At 47.0% G+C, this 24,765-nt stretch overlaps 1 protein-coding gene across 2 annotated transcripts in view; it reads left to right on the forward strand.

The window, feature by feature from the left end:
* LOC119407049 (phospholipid phosphatase homolog 1.2 homolog) overlaps positions 1 to 24,765 on the forward strand; it is an 83,954-nt gene that overhangs the window by 20,301 nt on the left and 38,888 nt on the right. Inside the window, exon 1 of one of the 2 annotated variants that reach the window (XM_037673885.2) lies at positions 20,386 to 20,661. The exons of the other annotated variant lie outside the window; for it this stretch is intronic. The gene's annotated coding sequence lies outside the window, so the exon portion shown is untranslated. Of the gene's footprint in view, positions 1 to 20,385; positions 20,662 to 24,765 lie in introns of those variants that run through there. 2 annotated transcript variants of the gene reach the window in all.

The following is a 24,765-nucleotide window of genomic DNA, read 5'->3' on the forward strand; positions in this document are numbered from 1 at the left end:
GTAAACATGTTGAAAAACGTGTCATATATGTTCGGCCTTTGCCTCATATAGAATGCGACTTGGTCCATCTTTATTCGTAAAATTCCTTCCTTTTTTTTTCTTTTTTGACAAATCATTAGGACTGGCGCCCGATCCTGTCTTCTCTCGTTTTTCTTCCTTGTTTTTCAGTTGCGCCAGTAATCTTTCATTAAACAACGCACCAACTCGCCCAACATCACACTCTGAATAAGGACCGTGCGGATGCCACACGGAGTTCACCACTGTGGCGTGCTCCAATCAGACCATAGTTTTAGGACTGTAAAACCCCAGCATTTATTTGGTTACTATGTCTTACCTAGCCTCCTCCAACAACCGTGAACGGTTAATGTGAAAAAAAAAAAGAAAGCTAGTAAACAAAATAAAAAATTCACCGATGATTACGATACTGCCTAATGCGAATTCTGAGCGCAGCTTCGTGTTAGGGCAACGTAAACTGTGTTTGAAGTTTTGGCTTTCCGCAGTTGTAGCAATGTAACGTCCGACATATTGCCACGGAAACATATTGCCGCGACATATTGCCGCGACATATTGCCGCGCTCGAGTGCTACGCACATCACTCTGTGCATTCCAGGCGTCGCGAACAAAGCCAAACGCCGACAGCCCCGTTACGACAAGCGAAGCCAGCCGCAGTGCACGTGCCAGCCCTGCATGCGCACGAGCTCCGACCGAGAGGCCAGCGCGCGTGACGGAGGAAGAAAGCGAGGTTAGATGCCAGTGGCACGTCTTATCGACAGACTCCGCGTTCGATCTCTTTCGTCCTCGTTCGTTCTATCGGTTACGCCGCCGACGGCGGCCAACGGCGACGCCGCTCAACGCAGGAACAAGCGCCTAAGAGCTGCGCTCTAAATGGATAATTTACTAATACAACTAACTATCTTTTATCTGTGTCTATCTCGATGTTTATCTTTAGTGGCACCTTATGCGAACTCGTCCGTTCATCTTCGGTCGCAAGACCGTCGCAGTTTCCCCGTGCCTACATTCCATGTCGCGCCGTGAAATGACCTCGTGAAGTTGACTTGTATACGGATGCGTTGGAAGCATAGGTCGGCAAGTTCACTCATGAGTCGACTCACTAAGACTCACTAAGATTCAGGTCGAGCTGTGAGTCCGGGTGGGTAATCTTTTGCTGAGTTTGAGTCCGAGTGAGTCCGGTTGAGAAAAAATTTAGTGACTTTGAGGGCAAGATATGTTTCGTGAGTGAGTCTGAGTGAGCTCCGCACTTTTTGCCAACATATGGTTAGAACTTTTAGAAGTACCGCCATCTTAGGCTCTCAACGTTGATCACAACTCTAGTGATCGTTACCACAGCAGATTCGATACGCATGAAAACGTCTGTATGGATTAACAAAATTCTTAGTTGGCTCATAATCTTAAATACTGGATGGCGCTGATTCGACGCAAGACAGAGAAAAAAAAAATAAAGGCAGTTTCGCACTGGTGGCGCCAAGCCTGAAGGAAGTGCGGAGCTGGGCAGCCTTCTTTGTTTCTCTTCGGTTTTCTCTTTCTTTCCTCCTCTCTTTTCCAGTTTTTAACACGAAAGTGTTTTATGCCGGGGTCCACCAAGTACATTCGTCACGGATATGACGTTGATAAAACGAACGCCAACGGCGAGAAAGAAAAAAACCAAGAAAAAGATACCCCGCTGGGTATCGAACCAACGACGTTGCCGCCGCGACGGCAAGCGCCCGTCGCCCTACCGACTAAGCTAACTCGGGAGATGCTAGACACGGCGCGAACGCGCCTTATATCTTTCGCACATTCTCATTTGCGGCGGGCGGAGCGAGGCGGTGCCGCCGTCTGTGAGATGTGAAAAGAAGTAATGCTTCACGATCGCCACTTACTAGCGCTTACTCCGAGATTGCACGCGATATCGGAGGTCATGGTTAAAGCGTCTCGATACCAGAGAGGTAGACTGGCCGCGCTGGCGTTGCCGAGGCACCCTTGACGCAGTTACGTTCTTTGCCTTTGGCTTCGTGTTAGCGTGCGTCGGCTCATCGGAGTAGTGCAGCTTCCACGTGCACCAACGGGATTTCTCCGCCGCCGACTGCTTCAATTGCGAGAGCACCGACTAACAAAACTGCTGCAATATGCGTTGCCGAAAGGACGCGATTTCGACGGGTGAATGTCGTGCCTTGGTGGAGCGAGAGCAGCGCCTGCGAGACAGAAACCAGCGGGACGCACGCGTTTGCGGCTCAGGCTACGAACCTCTACCTCCCGTGTTGCTGAAGCGCAGTGTGTGTTAGTGTATGCATGAGCACAGGCGTCGGCTACCCATTACTAGAAAGCGCACACCGTGCCGTTTCTCTCCTTAATTGACGACGCTATGAAGAAGTGCATACCGGGTACCAGTGTTGATTATGAGCTTGTTATCATCCTTACGCGGGATTCACGATTCGCTGTGTCCAAATATATGTTCACACCATCAGCTACCACAACGGTTTAATCATGATCATGGGCGTTAGTCGTCGCGATAGAGACATGCTGTCAACATGGGTGCATCCACGTCAAACGGCTGCCAAACACGAATAGACATTGTACAAGCTCTCATATATCACTACACAATAAGCACTACTTCTGTGAAGACACCTTTCACTTTCGTGTTTTTACCGATTCCTATGACGGAGGGATCAGCCATGTTTTTTATCTTTTTCTCTCTTTATTTCTATTTATTTCTACTTTTCTTCATATTTTTTTCTCTTTCTTTGTTTCTCTTTCTATTTCTCGCTTGCTTCCTCTTTTTGTCTATTCTTATGCGTGGTTTTGCCTGCCTTACGCCAAGCGATGACAGCATACGACAGCCCGGGCCCCTAAAGTGCTCCGTACGTGATATCATCATCAAGGTGCTCGAAGAGAAGACTTCTCCTTGGCGCGAGCGCGCGCTCAATATGCTACATATGGTTATGGTATTCGTGGTTTTGCCAGCGTTACGCCAAGCTACATGATACGACGACAGCATATACGACAGCCCGGGCCCCTAAAGTGCTCCGCACTTAACAACACGGATTCTGAGGACAAGCGCTACTCGCAACTAATCTCTCTATACTTTGATAAACATTAGTTGCGAGTAGAGCTTGTCCTGTGCATCGGGTGTTCTTTCTATGTCCCGTGTCGAATCCGCTGCGCTATCCAGTATTTAAGAGTCTGTACGGATAATTTCGGAATTTCAAGACCTCGTTAATTCGACGTCGCGACGAGCAAAAAACTGAGAGGTCATTCGTGGTTCGTGTAAAATCGCAAGACGTTTTTGTCTACGAATAAACAAAATTAAAAAAGTGAATTCGTCTTTGTACCTCGATTTCTTCGATCATGGTGCTCGTGGGAGTCGAAAGAGATTACGACGCAAGTCGTTCGGGTGACGACATCCGAAACCAGTAACAATATTTTCTGCAACGCGAGACTTCCTTCGAACGCGGTCTTGCTTGTTAAAAGGCCGAATGTCACGGGAAAAAAATTCGCCCCTCCTCTGTCGACCGTTCGTTTCGAAACCAATCACTTACGCACACGAGTGCCCAGCAGCGGAGGGAGAGGAGGCGGAGAGAGGGGGGGGGGGGCGGAGAGGGTGGCCGTTGCGAAAGCGCATTTTTGCGCAAGGGTCACCCCGGACGCAGAACAGGGTGAAGATTAAGAAGGTGGCGAAGAAAGGAAAGAAAAGGGGAAGTCTTATACGATCGACGGATCCTTTCCGCTTCCTCGGAAGCAGCGGCGAGAGAGGGGAAGCGGAAGAAGCCGAACTGACTCGTCGATCGCGGTGCCCACTTCCATCCCTTCAAGCGGCGGTTCTAGCGCTTTAGTTTTCTACGCAGCCGGATCTCACGTCCGGCAGCCCACAGAAGAGCAATATCTGCGGCTGGCGGCGTGGCGTATCACGTGAGGTGCCACAGCTCAAATGAAGAAAAGACATGTATAAATGCCGACGTTAATTATTATTGCAGTAATTCACGCACCAGATAGGTTCACATTTCTTTATTTTTATTTTTTTGTATTACAAACCTCTCAGCTGTTATTAAAGTAATTAAAAAAGGCAGTATGACTTTAACGAGTCTCTCTAAGAGAAAGTAAATATGTTAGATATTGGACTCTATCGATTTTCGAAGGTCGTCTGAGAACTTAATTTTACTCTACTCCTATATCCCCAAGAAACCTGCGTGTATTAGGTCGACGCAAATAGCGGTTTTTTTTTGTTTTTTTTTTCTTTTTTTTATACATTTTAGCTCACCGTAAACGTTTATACAAAGCCAGGTACAGGACACGGAACACACTTCTCTACAAACTTGGGCTTCACAAACTTGCCAGCGGGACACCTTTTTACTTGTTTTTTTTTTTTTCTCTTGAGGATCGCGAATGCACCGTTTGCCGCAGCGCGTACAAAAATCTTTACTCTTAATACTGCGCCGCAATAACGGTTCTACTTCTCCCGCGCTGTATCTCATCTCGCAAGCTCGTTTCGCAGACCCGGCGGGCGGTGGTCTCATCTCTCCTCCTGATCATCCCGCGCTGCCGCTGTTGCTATGGGGATACACGCTTTTCTACGCGCGCTGCTCCTTCCTCCAGAGGAGGGATGCTGTTGTTACCATGGAAACGGGATGGTGGCAGAGACCCGCCTGGAGAGAAGAGAGATGAAGGAGGTGGCGACGACAGGGGGATTCCCCCGACAAGGCTGGCTGGCCGTCTCCCGCAATGTCGTCATCTCCAATCTTTCACCCTTCTTCCGTCGATCGAATCCCTTCTCTCCCGTATTTCCTCCTCTCCCCAACAGGGCTTTCCCCATGATTCTTCTGCGGCGCTGCTCTCGTGTTCTGGCTTTTTTTTTTTTTTTCTGGATGAATCGCGAGTACCTCTTTGACTAAGATGGAAGTGGCGATGTTCGCCTCGGGGTGATTGGTGCGGAAGCGGAGAGCCGTTGGCCGTATAGTGAATTTAAACGAAGTTACGCAGTCGATGCCTCATCTTTCGAGGAGGGGTACACACCTGCTTGTTGTCGCGCGTTTTTCTTTAGTGAAACGTAGTGCGCTGCTGTTGCCGAGATGCTTGCCCGCTCGATCCTTCGCTTGCGCCCACGTGAGAGATGCCTTCGCCTGCGGGTTGCGTCAAGGGTAACTTTGTTAACGCCGCGTTGGCAACTAGAGGTGGTGTACCTGGCGTTACACCGGTTTGGCGTCGGCCCCTTCGGTTTACTGCCCCTCTGTGTAGTAGTTTCGGTCCTTTTCTCCATTTTTCTGCGAGGAATAGGGAAGCAACTGAGAGAGGGTTCTTTTGCGAAACATTGTCGACGCAGTGCATGGTTGCTCAAGAAGAGAGGGGGGGGGGGGGCTGTGTGTGACGCGTACAAATGGGAGATTCGGGTGTTCTTTATATATATTTTTTATTATTTCGTCGTTTGTATAAAGCGTTTCAACACCGCCGCTACGCAATGATTTATTATGCCGTGTATATTTAGTGTCGGGGGTCGGTTGTAATCTGCTCACGTAGCATCTAAGAGTCTCTCCTGTTTCTTTTTCTGGCGCGATCATTGCGTCAGTGCTTTGAAAGCGTGATGTATTTGCTCATTGTGCAACTCGGTCCGAACTGCGCGTTTCGTTCTCGTTAAACTTGAAAAAAAAAAAAAAGAATATAGAGATAATGGGAAGCTAATTGGTACAGCGTTTCTTTTAGCTTGACAACGGTGCGTTTCGTGTATTGCGTAACGGTGACTTTTGTGTCGGATTAAACGAAAATTGCTGCCGCCTGTTCCTTTTGGTGCTCTCGCGGGAATTTCCCGGCAACCGTCGACTTTTGGAAGTTCGCTCTGACGTAATTGGCGGTTAGATTCTTCCTCGCCAGCGGTAAGCCGAGGAAGAGATTTGAGTGTTCCGTTAGTAACTTACTCTGTCGCCTAGGCAACACCGGCAATTACGGTCTGAATATTTTATGACGTGGAGCCTGTGACATGTAAACCAAAAAAGAAGTTTCTCTCTTTAGATCAGGGATTCTACCGTTAGTAACTATACCTTGGCACCTAGACAGCACCGGTAATATCACTTTAAATATTTTATCACGTGAAAAAGAAAAACAAAAACAAAGAAGTATTCCTCTCTTCATCGGGAATTCGCGGGTAATCGGGTTAGGTAATTGCACGCTTGCACGGGTTCTGTAGGCGGACTAGTGCCTGCCACTCCTGACGTTTTTTCCCCCGAAGCGTATGAATTCTTGCGCAAGAAAAAAAGGAGTGCGTTGTTTTTGTTTGTTTGTTTGTTTTTTATATAAAAGAGCCAATTACACTTTAACTGAAACTGAGAAAAGCTTACTTTTTTTTTTTGCTACTGACAATATGGTCGGGCGTGCTCCAACGTCACAAATATATATTGCTGCTAAATTCTATATAGCCCAGTATCGTCGGTATTCAGGAGTTAAATTTGGTTTTGGCTCTTAATTGAACATTTAATTCGGGCTTGAATTAGCTCGTAAGAGAAGTTTAAATCGCAGCGAATTTACGATATAGCAATAGTTTGCGACATTGACACCATCCTTGGGCTTCCGTCGGTGCCGTCCTTTGTTGTATGTGCGTAATGGCGATGACTAGAGTTGTAGAGCTCTTCCAGGCAAAATCCGCACCATTCTGGGCTGTCGGCGTTTTCTTGTTTCGGCATCTATTGAAGGCCTTCAAAAAATGCTTTCTTCTTAGCTCGTTTTATGCCGCGCCGTTTCGGATCACTGCTTCTTCTTCAAGGAATACATTCGTGCCCAATGATACTGTAGCGCATGATACTGTAGGGCAAAACTCGGAAAAGAAACACTAAAAGGCAGAAAGAAGTAGGAAAGTCGGCCTCTTAGTCTTTATATTCGAGTTTGGCCTAGAGCATCATGCCCTTCAGTAAGTACTAACTCGCCCAAGAAAAGCTCATTGGGAAATAAAAAAAAAGCGCGATAGGAAAGCAACTACAAAAATGAAACAGATAGGATGTGGCCATGTAGGTTGTATTGGTCATGATTTTGACGCAGCGCTGGTTTAATGGATCTGGCTCAGTTTAATCCAAACAGGTGCAGGATTTGGCTCATATTTTATTCCAAACTGCATTTTGAGTTCACGTTACAGTCAGGAATTGCCCCCCTTCCCCCATTTTTTTTTTAAATTTGTCGTAAAAGTGGAAGATACTTAGGCGATCCCGGCCGCGGCGGCTGCATTTTCGATGTAGGAAAATATTTGAGGCCCGTGTACCTAGATTTAGGTGCACGTTAAAGAACTCCAGGTGATTGGAATTTCCAGAGCCCTCCACTACGGCGTCTCTCATAATCATATCGTGGTTTTGGGACGTTAGTCCCAAAATATTAATTGAAGATACTTAGGCGCGTTTTACGCTCCCGTGAAATTTAGCCCAGTTACGTTTTCTGGATTTGGCTCTTTTAGAAAAAAAAAAGTGCCACAAGTTGAAGTTATGCACATTGCACCGGCTGTGAGAATCAGTTTGAGCGAGACATTCCTTGGTATTTGCAATGAAAAATGATGTCCGTGATTTCTATTACTTTCCTACGAAAATTGTTTGGGCAAATCCAGGGCGCTGATCTTTTGTAACTTATATAAACAAATTATTCAATCAGTCAATCAATCAATCAATTAGTCAATCAGTAATTTACATCGTACGGTGTACCGTACATTGATCATACATGTAAGGTTAGTGGGCAGGGTTGGCAAAAAGGCAATTTAACGCCTGACAGAGTGCCGTAACCCGTCCCCATCATTATAATAATATATGGGGTTTTACGTGTCAAAACCACAATATGATTATGAGGCACGCCGTAGTGGAGGGTGCCGGAAATTTTGACCATCGGGAGTTCTTTCACGTGCACTGACATCGCACAGTACACGGGCCTCTAGCATATATGGCCTCCATCGAAATGCGACCGCCGCGGCCGGGATCGAACCCGCGACCTTCGGGTCAGCACGTCCCCGTCATTAAACCGCACGAGGAGCAGTAACGTACATTAGCCACAAAGGGAATGATTCAGTATAATGCAGGATTCGTGTAATAATTTGCGACTGATGCTTCTAGTTCTTTCCCGGGGCTTTATTATGACGCTACTGTTATTTGTTTCAGGTAAAAAACTAACTCGCCTGTGCACTACGCCTTTAGAATTCTCATACGAAGCGACACTCTGTACGGGTGTTTACTACAATCTCGTGTGTGCGCCCAGACGTGAGTGCCCATCGTTTACGCGCGTAAAACTGTGCTCTTCTTGGGATGACCTCGCAGCCTGTGTGGCGTGGTGCGTCAAGGATCTCCGAGGTCGTCCCCCCCTTCGTCGCCGTCTCTTTCGTACCATCGCGCCACCCACACACAAGACGCGATCGCTCGCACACGCGGGCGCGCAAACAACGCGTAATGCATTCTCAGTCCACCTCCTTTCCTTTCTCTGTATAGACTACATATCTACGTATATACTGTGCCACGTTTATGCTTTGGCGAGCACGGACATGGTGGTCTCTTTCTTGCCTTAGTGTTTTTTTTTTTGTTTGTTTCTGGATGAGGGACCGGCGGTAATCCTCTATGAAGTGAAGGTCGTCGTCTGCAGGAAATGATTGCGTAGAAAAAAAATGTGTCGTTTGCAAAAAAGACCCGGTCAGTAACCATTAGCGTGACGACTTCGGCACCTTGATATAGTGGTATGTCTCCACATCGGCGCTTCTGCCTTAGCGTTTCAAGTGCGTGCGTACACACACACACACACACACACACACACACACACACACACACACACACACACACACACACACACACACACACACACACACACACACACACACACACACACACACACACACACACACACACACACACACACATACATACATACATACATACATACATACATACATACATACATACATACGTCTAAAGAAAAAAGCCGGCAGATCCCACGCAATGTGGGAATCGATGTAATGCGAAGCAGCCAGCAAAGAGCTGCATACATCGTCTTGTATGTCATTGAGGAAAATGCGTGTCATAGCTTTCATGTTAACTCCTATTATTTATGTTCGTCACACAGTAACGTCGCGCAATACCAATTTCGGGGTCGCTCAAGCTAGAGAAACGGCCGCCAGCGCCCCATGAGCGTGGCACGTAAGTCATGCTGTACGTGACATGCGTGTCATGATTTTCATGTTAACTCGTGTTATTATGTTCGTCACATAGTCACGTCGCACAATACCAATTTCGGGGTAGATCCAGCTAGCGAAACGGCCGCCAGCGCCCCATGAGCGTGGCACGTAAGTCATGCTGTACGTGACATGCGTGTCATGATTTTCATGTTAACTCGTGTTTTTATGTTCGCCACACAGTCAGGTCGCGCAATACCAATTTCGGGGTAGAGCAAGCTAGCGAAATGGCCGCCAGCGCTCCGTGAGCGTGGCACGTAAGTCATGCTGTACATGACATGCGTGTCATGATTTTCATGTTAACTCGTGTTAGTTATGTTCGTTACACAGTCACGTCACAAGATACCAATTTTGGTGTATATAAATATAGCGAAACCGCCGCCAGCGCCCCATGGCACGTAAGTCATGCTGTACATGATATGCGTGTCATGATTTTCATGTTAACTCGTGTTATTTATGTTCGTTACACAGTCACGTCGCGCAATACCAATTTCGGGGTAGATCAAGCTAGCGAAGCCGCCGCCAGCGCCCCATAAGCGTGGCACGTAAGTCATGCTGTACATGACATGCGAGTCATGATTGTCATGTTAACTGGTGTTTTTATGTTTGTCACACAGTCACCTCACGAAATACCAATTTCGGGGTAGATCAAGCTAGCGAAACCGCCGCCAGCGCCCCATGAGCGTGGCACGTAAGTCATGCTGTACATGACATGCGTGTCATAATTTTCATGTTAACTCGTGTTATTTATGTTCGTTACACAGTCACGTCACAAGATACCAATTTTGGTGTATATAAATCTAGCGAAACCGCCGCCAGCGCCCCATGAGCGTGGCACGAAGTCATGCTGTACATGACATGCGTGTCATGATTGTCATGTTAACTCGTGTTTTTATGTTCGTCACACAGTCACTTCGCGCACTACCAATTTCGGGGTAGATCAAGCTAGCGACACGGCCGCCAGCGCTCCATGAGCGTGGCACGGAAGTCATGCTGTACATGACATGCGTGTCATGATTTTCATGTTAACTCGAGTTTTTATGTTCGTCACACAGTCACGTCGCGCAATACCAATTTCGGGGCAGATCAAGCTAGCGTAACTGCCGCCAGCGCTCCATGAGCGTGGCACGTAAGTCATGCTGTACATGACATGCGTGTCATGATTTTCATTTTAACTCGCGTTATTTATGTTCATTACACAGTCACGTCACAAGATACCAATTTTGGTGTATATCAAGCTAGCGAAACTGCCGCCAGCGCTCCATGAGCGTGGCACGTAAGTCATGCTGTACATGACATGCGTGTCATGATTTTCATGTTAACTCGAGTTTTTATGTTCGTCATACAGTCACGTAGCGCAATACCAATTTCGGGGTAGATCAAGCTAGCGAAACTGCCGCCAGCTCCCCATGAGCGTGCCACGTAAGTCATGCTGTACATGATATGCGTGTCATGATTTTCATGTTATCTCATGTTATTTATGTTCGTTACACGGTCACGTCGCAAGATACCAATTTTGGTGTATATAAAGCTAGCGAAACGGCCGCCAGCGCACCATGAGCGTGGCACGTAAGTCATGCTGTGCATGACATGCGTGTCATGATTTTCATGTTAACTCGTGTTATTTATGTTCGTCACACAGTCACGTCGCAAAATACCAATTTTGGTGTATATCAAACTAGCGAAACGGCCGCCAGCGCACCATGAGCGTAGCATGTAAATCATGCTGTACATGACATGCGTGTCATGATTTTCATGTTATGGCCTGTAATTTATGTTCGTCATACAGTCATGTTACGCCATACCAATTTTGGTGCACATTCGATGAACCAAGCGACCAGGAGAGCACAAAGTCGTAGGCGGCTAGATAGATAGATAGATAGATAGATAGATAGATAGATAGATAGATAGATAGATAGATAGATAGATAGATAGATAGATAGATAGATAGATAGATAGATAGATAGATAGATAGATAGATAGATAGATAGATAGATAGATAGATAGATAGATAGATTAGATAGATAGATAGATAGATAGATAGATAGATAGATAGTAGATAGATAGATAGATAGATAGATAGATAGATAGATAGATAGATAGATAGATAGATAGATAGATAGATAGATAGATAGATAGATAGATAGATAGATAGATAGATAGATAGATAGATAGATAGATAGATAGATAGATAGATAGATAGATAGATAGATAGATAGATAGATAGATAGATAGATAGATAGATAGATAGATAGATAGATAGATAGATAGATAGATAGATAGATAGATAGATAGATAGATAGATAGATAGATAGATAGATAGATAGATAGATAGATAGATAGATAGATAGATAGATAGATAGATAGATAGATAGATAGATAGATAGATAGATAGATAGATAGATAGATAGATAGATAGATAGATAGATAGATAGATAGATAGATAGATAGATAGATAGATAGATAGATAGATAGATAGATAGATAGATAGATAGATAGATAGATAGATAGATAGATAGATAGATAGATAGATAGATAGATAGATAGATAGATAGATAGATAGATAGATAGATAGATAGATAGATACGCTCAAAGTCACAGAAGTTCGCTAAGAAATGCTTCGCTTTAAAATCATGGGATATAGAGGTTACGGGGGCCGTTGAGCCAATATGGGAATGGCAGTTTCAGATTAGTGCAAGTTTCCCAAATTGATGGAATACGTTTGTCATTAGGTACACGTACAATGGCTTGCATTGTATGCATGTGTACGCTGCTAAGTTCGATGTCGTGGGCGCGATTCCCGGCCACAGCGGCCGCATTTCGACGGAGGCGAAAAGCAATAACACCCGTCTACTGAGATTTACGAAAGAAGCCGAGGTGGTCAGAACCGTAGAGTTTCCTATAGATCCACAAGTGCGTTCGAAGCCGTAAGCACGAAGATTAGGCAAATCCTTGTACTACCCATCATTCACATGGTGGCTGAACGATCACAGCGCCAGAGTTCCCTCGAAGTAATTGTAGGAAACTCTATGGCCAGAACTAATCCGGTGTTTGAAAAAAATGCTGTCCCTCATAACCATTATATATATATATATATATATATATATATATATATATATATATATATATATATATATATATATATATATATATATATTGTGATGACGAAAAGCGGCACCGAGGCTGGCGCGCGGGCGGCTACGGCGAAGCAGAGAAAGATGACTTTTAGAATAGAACAGCCGGCCTATTGAACAGGCGTTGTGTCTATGTGTCTTGTTTCTCGGCATCACAATGGCGCAGTCTACGAACTGTCAACCGTAAGCGCGCCCTCGTGGCTTATCGGCGCTGCGGACCTTCCCTCCAAGGAACGATTATGGAGCCCGTCTCGCTACTTCTGCCGCAAGCACCTGTGCCACCATTCAAGGACGGCGTCCAGGCCTCCTCAGTGGCTCAAGGGCAGGCTTTTCCCGGCGCCGCCACGACAGTACACGGCCTACCGTTGCCTGGGAATGCCATCCACGCTTCCCGCAGCGACAACGGCTTACTCGGTGCTCCATCGGCACCCGAGCCGCTTAGGGGTGCTGTCCAAGCTCCCTCGGACAAGGGTCCCTCCTATGTGAGTACACCGATTGTGTCCAACTCCTCGGACGTCACCACTGGCTCCACGGGCGGCTCGCCCGAGAGCGCCGCCGAGCTTTCCGCCACCATCACGCGACTCCGAGTCACGGTGAACGCCTTGGCAGCGTCAATCTCCGTGCTATGTCCTGCCGCCTTGCCAGCACTGCACTCACTCCATGCCGCGTTGGCCGCCGCCGCCTCGCAAGACCATGAAGAGAGCTCACCCGAGAGCCGCAGAAAGCTCCTGAACTCCCTCACGGAGCTCTCATACCAACTAGGCTGCTTGGCGTCGTCATGCTCCGGAGTTTCGGCTGCCGTATCACCATCACCGGCTGCCTGCGAACTACCGGAGTTCCGCGGCTTCCAGGACGACGCAGACCATTGGGTGGCCACCGTCAACGCTCTAGGAGCTCGTCAAGCGTGGACGGACCAACGGAAATGGTGCGTGGCCATTGACCACCTTCGGCATGCTGCCGCGGCGTGGCATAGATTCGAAGGCGTGCGGCAGCAGTCCTGGGCGGAGTGGAGCTTCAAGCTCATTGCTGCTTTTGGCCGGACACCCTCCAACTTCTATGCGACCACCGAGGCGCCAATCTGACTGCGACCGAGGATGGAGCTCAGGAGGAGAACCACCTCGAGGCTGCAACTGCGCATTGCAGCTCACCGGCGGGCAGTTTGACAACCTGTCCTGGTCCGCACATACCTCCGAAACCAGGCGCACCACTTCCTGCCCCGATATCTGACACCATACCATCCCGGATAGACGCAGAGACCACATCCCATTCACAGCGGGCCCCGACGCGGCCTCTAAGCTGGTCAGCACTAGAGCGCACGGAGCCGTCGGCCTGCTGTCTGACGTCAGTTTCCTCGCAACAAGTTGGAAACAATGGACGAACCGCCACTCCATATTCGACCCTCACTTGGAAGTCACAGCCCCGGGAATCGCGGCAGTCATTGGCCGAGTGTGCGAGCGTTTCACTCGCAGAAGCCAATGCAAACGAATTCACAGTCGTCGAACATCTGGCCGTTTCGTCAAGATCTCCTGACGACAGCATGGCCGGGCCTATCGATGCAGACGGTGTCGGCATCGACAATTCAGGCTACATGGCGTGCGAGCCTGCTGATGACGCGACGCACTTCGTTCTGATTACGGGCGTACCGCCTGAACGCCGCGCAGATCAAGACGAAGCTGTTCTCGTCGCTACAGGACTCACCACTGATCCTTCGGGCAGTCACCGCAGAGCAAAAGAGTACGATGACCGCGAGGGAGATGCTGCTCTGTCAAATAACGACGATCCCGTCCCGCTGCCTGTCCGAGTTCGCACGCGTTCTGCGTTGCGCAAGTCTTCGCCGGCTCTGCACGCAAACGCAGATAAAGACCAGAGCGTCGAGCTGAGGCGGCACAACGACTGTCTGCTTGGCGTGCGACGACCGCTGCATCACGGCCAGGGTCGCCCACCAGACCCACTTACGGCAGATCGACGAGCCAAGCCGCGTCGTTGCAGGCAACTTCGACTACCGCGAAAGAGCCAATTTCGTCAACAAGAGACAAACGAGCCAGCTTCCCGTGCAATGGTGTAGTATGGCCGAGACCAACATTCAAAGTTAGCATCGCCAAAGTTTCAGGCTAAGCCCCAGCGTGGTCGAGACCGGCTACAGCGATTCGACCAGTGTCGCCCACCAGAGGCACTTCGGGCAGGTCTCCCAAACAAGTTGCAGCGTGGTCGAACCCGACCACCGCGATGTAGCCAACACCGCCCACCGGAGACATTGTCGGATGGTCCGCGAGTCGCAGTCATGGCCGAGTGTGATGACGAAAAGCGGCACCGAGGCTGGCGCGCGGGCGGCTACGGCGAAGCAGAGAAAGATGACGTTTAGAATAGAACAGCCGGCCTATTGAACAGGCGTTGTGTCTATGTGTCTTGTTTCTCTCGGCATCACAATATATATATATATATATATATATATATATATATATATATATATATATATATATATATATATATATATATATATATATATATATATATATATATATTCCACGCGACACAAAACAAGTCCGATGTATTGTTTAGCTTAGTTAGACCTAAACTTAGGTCGCAGGGAGACTTGATGCATCTTTCGTGCTTCCGACAAAACAGTCACGAATGTGTGGAAAGAGTTTCATGTGTCGCTGTTGGCAAAAAAAAAGAAAACTTCAAAAAGCCCTGTTTCTATAGGTTCACTGGCCTGTAGCGGCCTTAACGCTGGTTTCGAACCGAAACATCCCGTGCATTAGCGTCGCATAGTTATGTAACTGGTGTGCGCGAATTTTTGCGTTCATGGGCGGGAGTGGCTGCTATAGCTGGCCACCCGTGGTTTCTTCAGGAAGCGGTGTGGCGGAAGTTTCTGAGTGGAGGAGGGAGAGGAGAGTTGGTGGTTGCGTAAGTCAGAAACTCAATGGTCTGTGCGGTGCGACGCCGGTTGACCGCGACGCGAAATCCTGTTAATGGACTGTTACGCCCATCTTGGAAACCGCTCCGTGAACTGGTTTCTTTTTTTCTTTGTGGATAGGAAAATGCCATTTTGCGTTACGAAAGGCATATCCTCTGTGTCGCCTATAAACGCCTAGCATTCGACTTCGAGGTTTCTTGCTTTTTTTTTTGTTTTTGTTTTTTCCACAAGCGACCACCGGGGTTGGCACAGGGCATGTACTATTCCTCGAGCTGGCGCCGCGCATCTAGTACGCGGAAGTGCAGGGAGTCTTCGTTTCGCCCGCTTCCTGTATGCGTTCAGGCCACTTGAGGGCACAAAAGATGTTTGGGAAGCGAACCATCGAATACGTTTTGTAAGTTTAGGCGAAGGCAGTACCGGTTCGTGCCGGACTCGGCTTATCTCCAGGTTCATTTCTTACGTTGTCTACAGTCAATGCCACTGGCATAGTCAGAGGGGGGGGGGTTGGTTCAACCCCCCCCCCCGCAGAATTTTTTTAATTTTGCACGTGTTTATATACACGCGCACAAACACACGCACGAACACACATAAAGGGTGGTTTAACCCACCCCCCTCCCCTCGAAAAAACTTTCTGGCTACGCCAGGGTGGTGCTACGCCCCTGGTCAAAGCGTTACCATTTCGTGCAGCTGTTGCGCGGTCCTGCGCAGATGTGAACCACGTGACAGCTGTGCGTGAACTTGCTCGGAAACGTCTCATGGTTGACCATCTACTTATAAACTCTGGTCATAGCTCAGTGGTTCTCTGCCATGGATGTTTCGGGGACCCGTTGTGGACCGGTGGAAGGGATGAAGGACCCTTGCAGCGAGAAAAAAAATACGGGAGGGGAGGGGGTGGGGAGGGGGGGTCGTAAGTTAATCCTACATGCAGCGTGAAATAGGCGCCTTTTATTTCTCCCTGGCAAAGAATGGTCAAACTGAAGTGCCACGCCAATTCGATCTCAACAGATTGTGAATAAGTTGTGGGGTCTGCAGCCACATTGAACTCGTTTCTAGCTATGTTTGTTCTTCAGATATTTCAAGCCTAGAAAAAGTATTCTCGCGTGCATATGTTTTAGAAAACTGCAACAAAAGCTTTACAGCCATCTCATGAAGAAAGAGAAACATTAGTCAACTCCGCTGCAGTACAAAGGTGTTGTGCGGTGAAGCATACAAAAATAAAACAAGGGGCCTCTGTCACGGGACATAGTGTGCCTCCAAACACCGCGTTTCTTTTCTTTACTTTTCTTTTATTGTGATAGCAATTATATGAACAGTCTCGGCTGGATTTTGACGTCGCCGCCGTCATGCACCGTATATGCATAAGTATGTATATACATATAAAAGCCCCAAAGAAAAATAATTCAGAAAAATCCTTCCGAAGCGCGGAATCGAACCAGGGACCTCTTGCTCCGCAGCCAGTGGCGCTTACTACGCCATGAAACGCAGATCCTCCACGTAGCTAACGGGGAGCGTTATATACACACCCTTTACCGCTGGACGGACTCAGAGATGGCAGGCGCTAATAAGCGTTTCTTCATTACCAGCGAGATGGCGCTAGGAGCGCGACGGGCGCATTTAAAAGTCGTCGGCGAGCTCGCTCGCTTCTTCTTATATTTGCGCAGGGAGAACCTTGCCCTTCCGCTGTCTGCTCACGCGGTTTTCTCGTGGTGAGGGGAAGACGAATGTTTCAAGCTTTCACCGTGATGTCCGCGCTCATGTTACGGAGCGTACGAAAGTCACTCGAGCTCAAGGGACGCCGCTAAACGAACAAGCAGAAGATGAGCGCGAACTATCAAGTGTCACAGCTCGACACTTGAAGCACGCTAGTTTCCTTCGCTGCTTCGGCCGCCTTTGCAACAGGAGCGCTGTTCAAACTGAGAGTATCCATTGGCGAGCCTCACTTCGTATAGCATTAGTTTCTTGCTATCGCATTCATTGCTTCGCCCTTGCAGCGAAACTGTGACTTTTTTTTTTTTAGAATGGGTTTTGCGGATCCCCATTTGAGAACCACTGCCATAGTTGAAGCGATGCGCTGCTTTGCCCGTTTGCATCTACGTTGTTTGAAGGCTTCCAGTCGTTCCTAATTTGCTTGATTGTTGTTCGAATACGTTCGAACTAGTTTCACCGTCAGACTTGGTTCCAAGTGCTTTCGAAGTCACTGGCTATATAGCTCGTGTATTGAGATGCATACAGTATAGTGTTTTCAGTGTAGGTTAATTACTGATACTTAGTTGATTATTCAAATATTAATTCTGACTTTTCGTAAAAGTATTATGCGTTTCTTGCGGCATATTCTGTCTCAATAAGTAGGATTTTGATGCAATGGGGCTTGACTGCTGTTCCGAAGGTCGCGGGATCTAATTCCGGCCACATTTCGGTGGAGGTGTAATCAGTGTTGCAGGCGTTACTGAAAAAAAGTAACTAAATACGTTACTCGTTACACTATAAAAAAAGGAACGCGTTACCGCCCTACGTTACCTACAAAAAAATGTAACGCGTTACCGTTACCGTTACCGAAAAAAAGTAACGGACGTTACCTCTGCCGTTACTCCGCAATCATAAATTTTATTCGATGTGTCTTTGCCGCAGGAGTTAAACCGCAGATATTATTATTATTATTATTATTATTATTATTATTATTATTATTATTATTATTATTATTATTATTATTATTATTATTATTATTATTATTATTATTATCTTTGCCGCAGGAACCCACAATAACAATAATTTAAATCTGAAATTTATGTTTCACATAAAACTTCTAACCCAAACAACGAATATACCCAAAATGCTGATTTAACGAGTATTACTTTCACAATGTACCGGACGTTAGCAATGGTATAGTGGCTTAAAGTTGCCTTTAGAGTTACGTGTGATGGCTTCTGACTCTGACACATGGTGAAGCCGTTTTTCTCAATGTGACATTATACAGAATATGACATTCAATCATCAACGCTATTCGCAAAGAAAGCATCAATGAAATCTCAAGAAATTTACAATAATTCTGATGGTGTGCTTCTGCTAGCAAAATAGATGGGCGAATTTTGTAGTAGTAAAGAAATGCTTAAATGCGCTAGTCACGTAAAAAAATATCTGTGCATAAATATTTTTTGTTCACTTTAACCTGTATAATTACCGCAAAAATTGCGAGCGTTTATGTGAGGGTGTTCAACATCAGCCTCACTGGCTCAGGAGTTCAATAACCAGAAACTTCGCTGCAGTTGCAGATAGAAAAAGCAAAATTTATTTTTAAAACAAAGTTGATAAGCCTTATCAACTTTGTAGCTACTATAAAATGTCGAATATTTAGACATTTTTCAAAAACAGTTTCCTTAGCTCTACAAGTTTCAAATATTGTTACTTTACTCTTTGTTGCGCATACATTTCATACACAAAATATCTTCTTTGTAACGATAATATTTGTTTTTTGCAACGTCGTGAACTTTCGAGAACGACAGGCAATGAAATTGGTCCCTCCAGATTGAATATGTTTGATATTTTTTCCCTCGTAAATTATGCAGTTAATAAGGAAATTAAGTTCCTTTTCGGGCTACTAGCATGGGACATGCATAAAATATAAAATAATCAATCAAATCTAAAATATCTATTTTCGGATCCGTGTCGATCCCTCGTGGAATCACCCGTTTACAATAACCACGATTAGTACACTAACTGCGGTAATGTCTGCCGTGTAGCTACCTGTAACCGTGGTTAGCCGTAACCGTAGTTAGCTTAACCGCGGTTAAGCAACACCACCTAGACTAGCTGTTAAGGCTGTTCGTGTGACAGCGGTATTAAGGTAGTGAGTAAAAAAAAAAAGATTTTTTTTTCTTGCGTTACACGAAAAAATTCTACGTTTCGCGTCCCGCTCGCATTCTATTTCAGGGTTTTCTTCCTGCCGGGGGTCACGCCTATTCTCCACAATAAGGCAGAATATCGATCGGCAGCGCACCTGTAGACCGGTTGACGTTACCGGCAGTCGCTTGGACGGGCCAGAATTCCACAGAAAGCTGCTTAAGTCGACGACGCGGGAGTTGTCGAATTCGATGCGGTGGTCGTTTACCATGCTATGCTCAGCGAGTGTACTCCTTTGTCACGCGAAATTGCGGACATCGTTTTTATGTTGTAGCAGCCTCTCGGGGGAGTTCTTCGTTTCCCCCACGTAAAACATTTCACGATCGGCACGTGGTATGGAGTAAACCAGCCCTTGCGCTTTCTCTTCGGACGGCCTGTCTTTTGGGCATGAAAGGGCACAGGTGTCAGCAATCCATCGTCTACATCCACTTCCACGAGAAGCATGTCCGTACAGTTTCTCGTGGTGAATTATGCTGCTTTCATCAAGCTTTTTGTGGCGATGGCCCAAACGTCCACAAAAGGAGTATGCGCGTCTTAAGAAATTGGTCCCCACAATTTCCACACAAAAAAAAAAGCGATTCCGCCCGCGCTTTCTTGGTGAATGCCTGGCAGGCCGACAGCAGTCCGACGCTGCGACAAAAGAATTTGTCGGGGCGAGCTCTGAGAAAACGGCACCCCCAGGATGAAAAAGTAACGAGTAACGTGACACCACACGTTACCAAAAAAATGTTAACGTAAGTACGTTACCCGTTACAGTTTCTAAATTGTAACGAGTACGTTACTAAGTTACCGAAAAAAGTAACGCGTTACCGGTAACGCCGTTACTTGTAACGCGTTACCGCCAACACTGGGTGTAATACTAGAGGCCCATGTACTGTGCGATGTCACTGCTCATTAAAGACCACCGGAAGGTCGAAATTTCCAGAGCCCTCCCGTCTCTCATAATCATATAGTGGTTTTGGCGCGTAAAACCCCTGATATATTATTAAGAAGTGGCATTGTGATACGGCCGCTGTTATAACGTGCGGATGGCAACGGCGACGGCGCATGCGCGTAAGGCCGCGTGTGCACGAAAAAAAAAAAAAAAACCGCGGCGCTGTACACATTTTTCTGTTTATCCCACCGGCCATCTGGTATAACGCGTTTTGTTTTCGTTTTTTTTCATCATCTGATTTTCGCCACGGGCACTGCTTTCTGATTCGAGTCGCGTGACCGGTCAGTGCGCCCAGCCGTACTTTACACGCCGACTCGTTGCGGTGACCGAAGTTATTATTTTTGCTTTCCTGCGTCGGGCGGCGCTAATTGTCGCGTTGACCTCGGCTGGGCCGCCCCTGGTCGACCTTTCTTCTATACTGGCCGCTGGTGCGGTAACCGCGCCGCATCCTGCGTCACTCACACACACACTGCTTGACCGTGAAAAAACACAGACGCGTGGTGGTGCGCTGTGTGTACGGTGCTTGACTGGTTTGTTGCGGTGTGGAGGACTGACTGCGTGCGGTTTTTATCCCGCGGTGCCATCGACCTTCCGTCGACCGTGTGTGTTGGTGAGTGCGACGTGTTATTTTGTTTGCCTCTGCGACTCGGTCTGTTTCTGTCTGCTACGTGACAAATTTTTTTTTCATCTTGATTAATGTTTATTCGTTCCCTCCCTCTGTTATTTCCTCGACTGTTTAGTGTTTTTCTTCCAAGTGTACGCACTACTTCAACGGTTATGATATACGCTTACGTCGTCGGCTTGTTTTGTATCCTTGCATGTTTTCGTGTTTTATCCCCGCCACGTTGCTCTAGTGGTTATGGTGCTCGGCTGCTGACCAGAAGGTCGCGGGATCGAATCCCGGCCGCATTTCGATGGAGGCTCGATGCCCTTGTGCTTACTTAGATTTATGCGCACGTTAAAGAATCCCAGCTGCTCGAAATTTCCGGAGCCCTCTCCACGGCGTCTCTCATAATCGTATTGTGGTTTTGGGATGTAATACCCCGGAAATTATTTCGTGCTTCATTTATGCTTCTTCCGTCTTCTTCTTTAGCCCTTATTTTTGCATATCGAGATCCTTTGTTTTTTTTGTCGCCGTGTTGCTTTTCTTTCTGGGTTCCGCCCCTTTTTTTTTCTTTTTTAGTAACAGCCTTCGTTCGCGCCTCGAGCGACGCGTTAATAATATCTCACGAGCGCGCCACGTATGGTCCTCCGCCGACTTATTTATTCTATTTGTGGTCGCGTTGGCAGGCGCTGCAAATATTTGACGCATCTCAACGTCGGCTAGCCGTGCCTCGTGTGGACTCAGCCGTGTTATAAACAACGGTTGTTTGTTGGCGTACGCATCTTTCGTTCGTTCAGCGTGTCACAAATCAACCTGTGGGTCGCGTTTGTCGCAGTTGCCTGCCTTTCGGAGCAGCTAGGCGCGCTTCTCGTGGTGGTGGGTGTGTCGCAGTGCTTTTTTTTTTTTTTGCTAGATATTTGTTCGCCGACCCGTTTCTTGCCAACGCCGCCCCTGTCCGGCAGATATACCAAAGGCCCACTGTAAAGGGATACTAAAGAGGGAAAAAAATTTTTTTTCGTAATGTCAATAAAATACCACTCCCACTGCGAGAAGACAATTAGTGAGCCAGGAAACACGCAAAAAAAAAAAAAACGCTGGCGACGTTGTTTTGAAGCTCTCGCACATTTACCGTGACGTCGCAGAATTTGACAGTGCCTGCTGGGGCATATATATACATATATAAATTGGCTTATTCAGGCATAGATTACATTGAAATCTGTGGTAGGCAATGACTTGAGTTCTTAGCATAACTATTTTGGAGCTAGCGTCATCAAAATACGAAAACGTGCTATGAAGTGCGTGACGTCACACAGTACAGATGTTGGCGTTACGGCGCGAAATAAGCTTTGAAAAGTTCAACATTCACGCTCGTTTTCTTTTTCTTCTACAGATGAGCTTGTGATCGCGAAGTTAACTGAGTAGCGAATGACTGGCCGCGGGAAAAGCTTTCGAAACAGTCTATTTGTAAAACCCTGGCTCATTTAGAATCCGCTGTATTCCTTCTTTAACAGTGAGCTATCAATTGCACCACCCAAGAAATCTATGACGTCATGGCACGCTGAGCTCCAGTATTCTATTGGTCTCGCGTTCTGTTCCGGCTTAGCAAGTCTCAGAGCCCGAATTTTTCATTTGGTCTCAGTTCACTGAATATAACTTTTCACGGCGACATTGCATTCTGTATAGGCCGTCTTGCACGACTCGTCTTCAGGCGCAGTGCGGCGCGTCCTTGGGCATTGCGGAAAGCGAAAACCGCTGGACGGCGAAATCGAGGCGCCGCCGGCGAGGGACCCGTCGCCGATGTAGATCATCGTGCCGCGGCTGAACCCTCCCTTTCTTCCATTCAGTCTCCTCCTCCACTTCTTTTCAACTCGTGTTGCCGGCTGGTATGCTACGCCTGCAGCCATACCGTATGTACTCGCTAATAGCGTGCACTGCTGCGAAATACGGGATCTCATGCCTACTTCTTGCGCTGGGCACTACCAGAGTACTTGCAGCAGGACTCTGGTACTACGAAACGAGGACGACATACAGGGACACGTTGAAGAACAGATGATGCGCACTCACGACTGGCTTACTCGTATCTTGCGGCGTGTCATATAGAGGTCATATCAGATATAAAGTTCATATCAGGTCATATCAGGTCGTGTCATATCAGATTGGAGGAGAGAAGATGAAAGGTGGAAACACGTTTAAAATAACGTAAGATATGCAGCAGCTGATGCCTTCGTGAGCGAGTTGAAACAGTATGCAGGTTAGTAATAGGAAATTGATTTCTTCATGAGTTAGCTGTAATGAGGACGTGCTTATTCAATGATATTTTGCAGCTTTGATGATCTTTGATCTCCCTGGCGTCTTTGTTACAACCGCGTGCTAGCAACTCGGTCTCACGACAGCCGAGTACGATGCCTGGATGAAATGTGAATACACATTGTCGCGGCTTGCCCGGAACGGTGTGGGTGCGCTAGAAGACGGGGCGTGTTCACTTTGACTGTTTTTATTATTATTGTTGTTGTTGTTGTTGCTTTTGCTTGATCACACTTCACGATGCGATGTATTCGAAAACTATAGCTTCTGAGAAATGTTCGCGCGTTCCACTAGTTCAATCGCTCGCCTCGAGAACTAACTCGAGCAGAGAACATTACTCGACTCTTCTTTAAACAAAAAAGTCTCTAAGGTTCGTACATTTTCGCTAAGTCTACCTCGACGTGTAGGTTCAGTGTATCGTTGGCGGACACTGCGAACAAGATCGTATTGATTTTTCTTTTTATCCCGTTTTCACAGAGGAACCATAAGGGGGCACTAGAAAAAAAAAAAGTTTGCTTCATTCGAAGGAGTGCAGGCGCGCTTTTACAAGGCAGCACTGAACACGGTTGCTGTATAACGAACTTTCGCGCATCGTGTAGCAACAAACGTAGTTGCGTGCAACAGTCACTCGACATGTAGTGCGAGAGACAGTATCAAGTGCTTCAGAAGGGTATCGAGTACGTTTGCATCCCCTCAAACACTGCATATATAAACGCTACGATCGCTTCTCGCTCTTCCAAGCTCCGCGATGTTGCAGTCACGGCAGTCCGCTGCACCGTTTCTCTTTCTTCTTCCCCTTCCTCTTTTTCACGACGGGCAGGAACCGGCTTCATCTCCCGGCTGCTGCTCGTTTCTCACTCACGAGATGGTCTCGCAGACCTTGACATTCTTCCCAAGCTTCTCTTCCTCTCCTCCTCTTGTTCCTTTTTTTCTCTCACTCTCTCTCTCTCTCCAGATGCCCCAGGTCTTTCATTCGACACCGTCGTCTTCTGTTGCCTTCAGTTCTCCATCCGTCCTACGCGCCCCCTCCTTATTATTTCTTTTTATTTTATTCTCATCGCCGCTCTACATACACGTTTGCGTAGCTGCAGCCTTCGTTGCTTCGAGGCTCTTACGCAACCTTCATCGGCTTTTCGCGCCAGTGTTTCTTTTTCTTCGTCGTCTTCTTCTTCCAGACCTTCTTTCCGCGTACAAAGGCAGTGGCTAGCGTCAGTGATGCCGATCTTCGCTAGCAGGAGACGATATTCTGTTTTTCTCGGCTATCGTTCACGCGAGGTGGAGAACGGCGCAAAAGGATAGATGCTGCGACGCGATTGTTGTTTGGCTTTTTTATTGGTTATTTATTACCATTCCGTTTCTCGCGCCTCAGTTACGCGCCTCGCAACGGCCGCTGCTAAGGCCGGTCTCTTAGGTGTCATTTCTTCTTTTGTTTTTCTTGTATTTCTCTTTCGTATCTTCTACTTCCTTTTGATGGGACAAGGAAAGGTTTTTTTTTTTTTCTTCTCCTTATTGGCGAACGTCTGTCGGTCTTCTGCAGTACCGCTTACTGTTGCTTTGCTCGTAAAAGACTCTCCTTGTTGCGAATGCTCTCCGCATTCACGGCGTTAGCAGCGGGGACGGGGCAATCGTTGCATTTGTGTCCTGTTGCTTTTTCTTCTGCGTTCTAATTTTTGCTGTTGCCACCCTCTCTTTTCTGTTTTTTTTTTTTTTTTTTCATCTTAGCGAGCGTGGTGCATTGTCTTTCTGGTAAGTGCTGTTTCGTGTGCTCCACTTAGGTTAGCTAATACGTTCGCCCGTCGTGAACTC

The sequence above is a fragment of the Rhipicephalus sanguineus genome, chromosome 10 (genome assembly GCF_013339695.2).
Source record: "Rhipicephalus sanguineus isolate Rsan-2018 chromosome 10, BIME_Rsan_1.4, whole genome shotgun sequence".
Taxonomy (NCBI): Eukaryota; Metazoa; Arthropoda; class Arachnida; order Ixodida; family Ixodidae; genus Rhipicephalus; species Rhipicephalus sanguineus.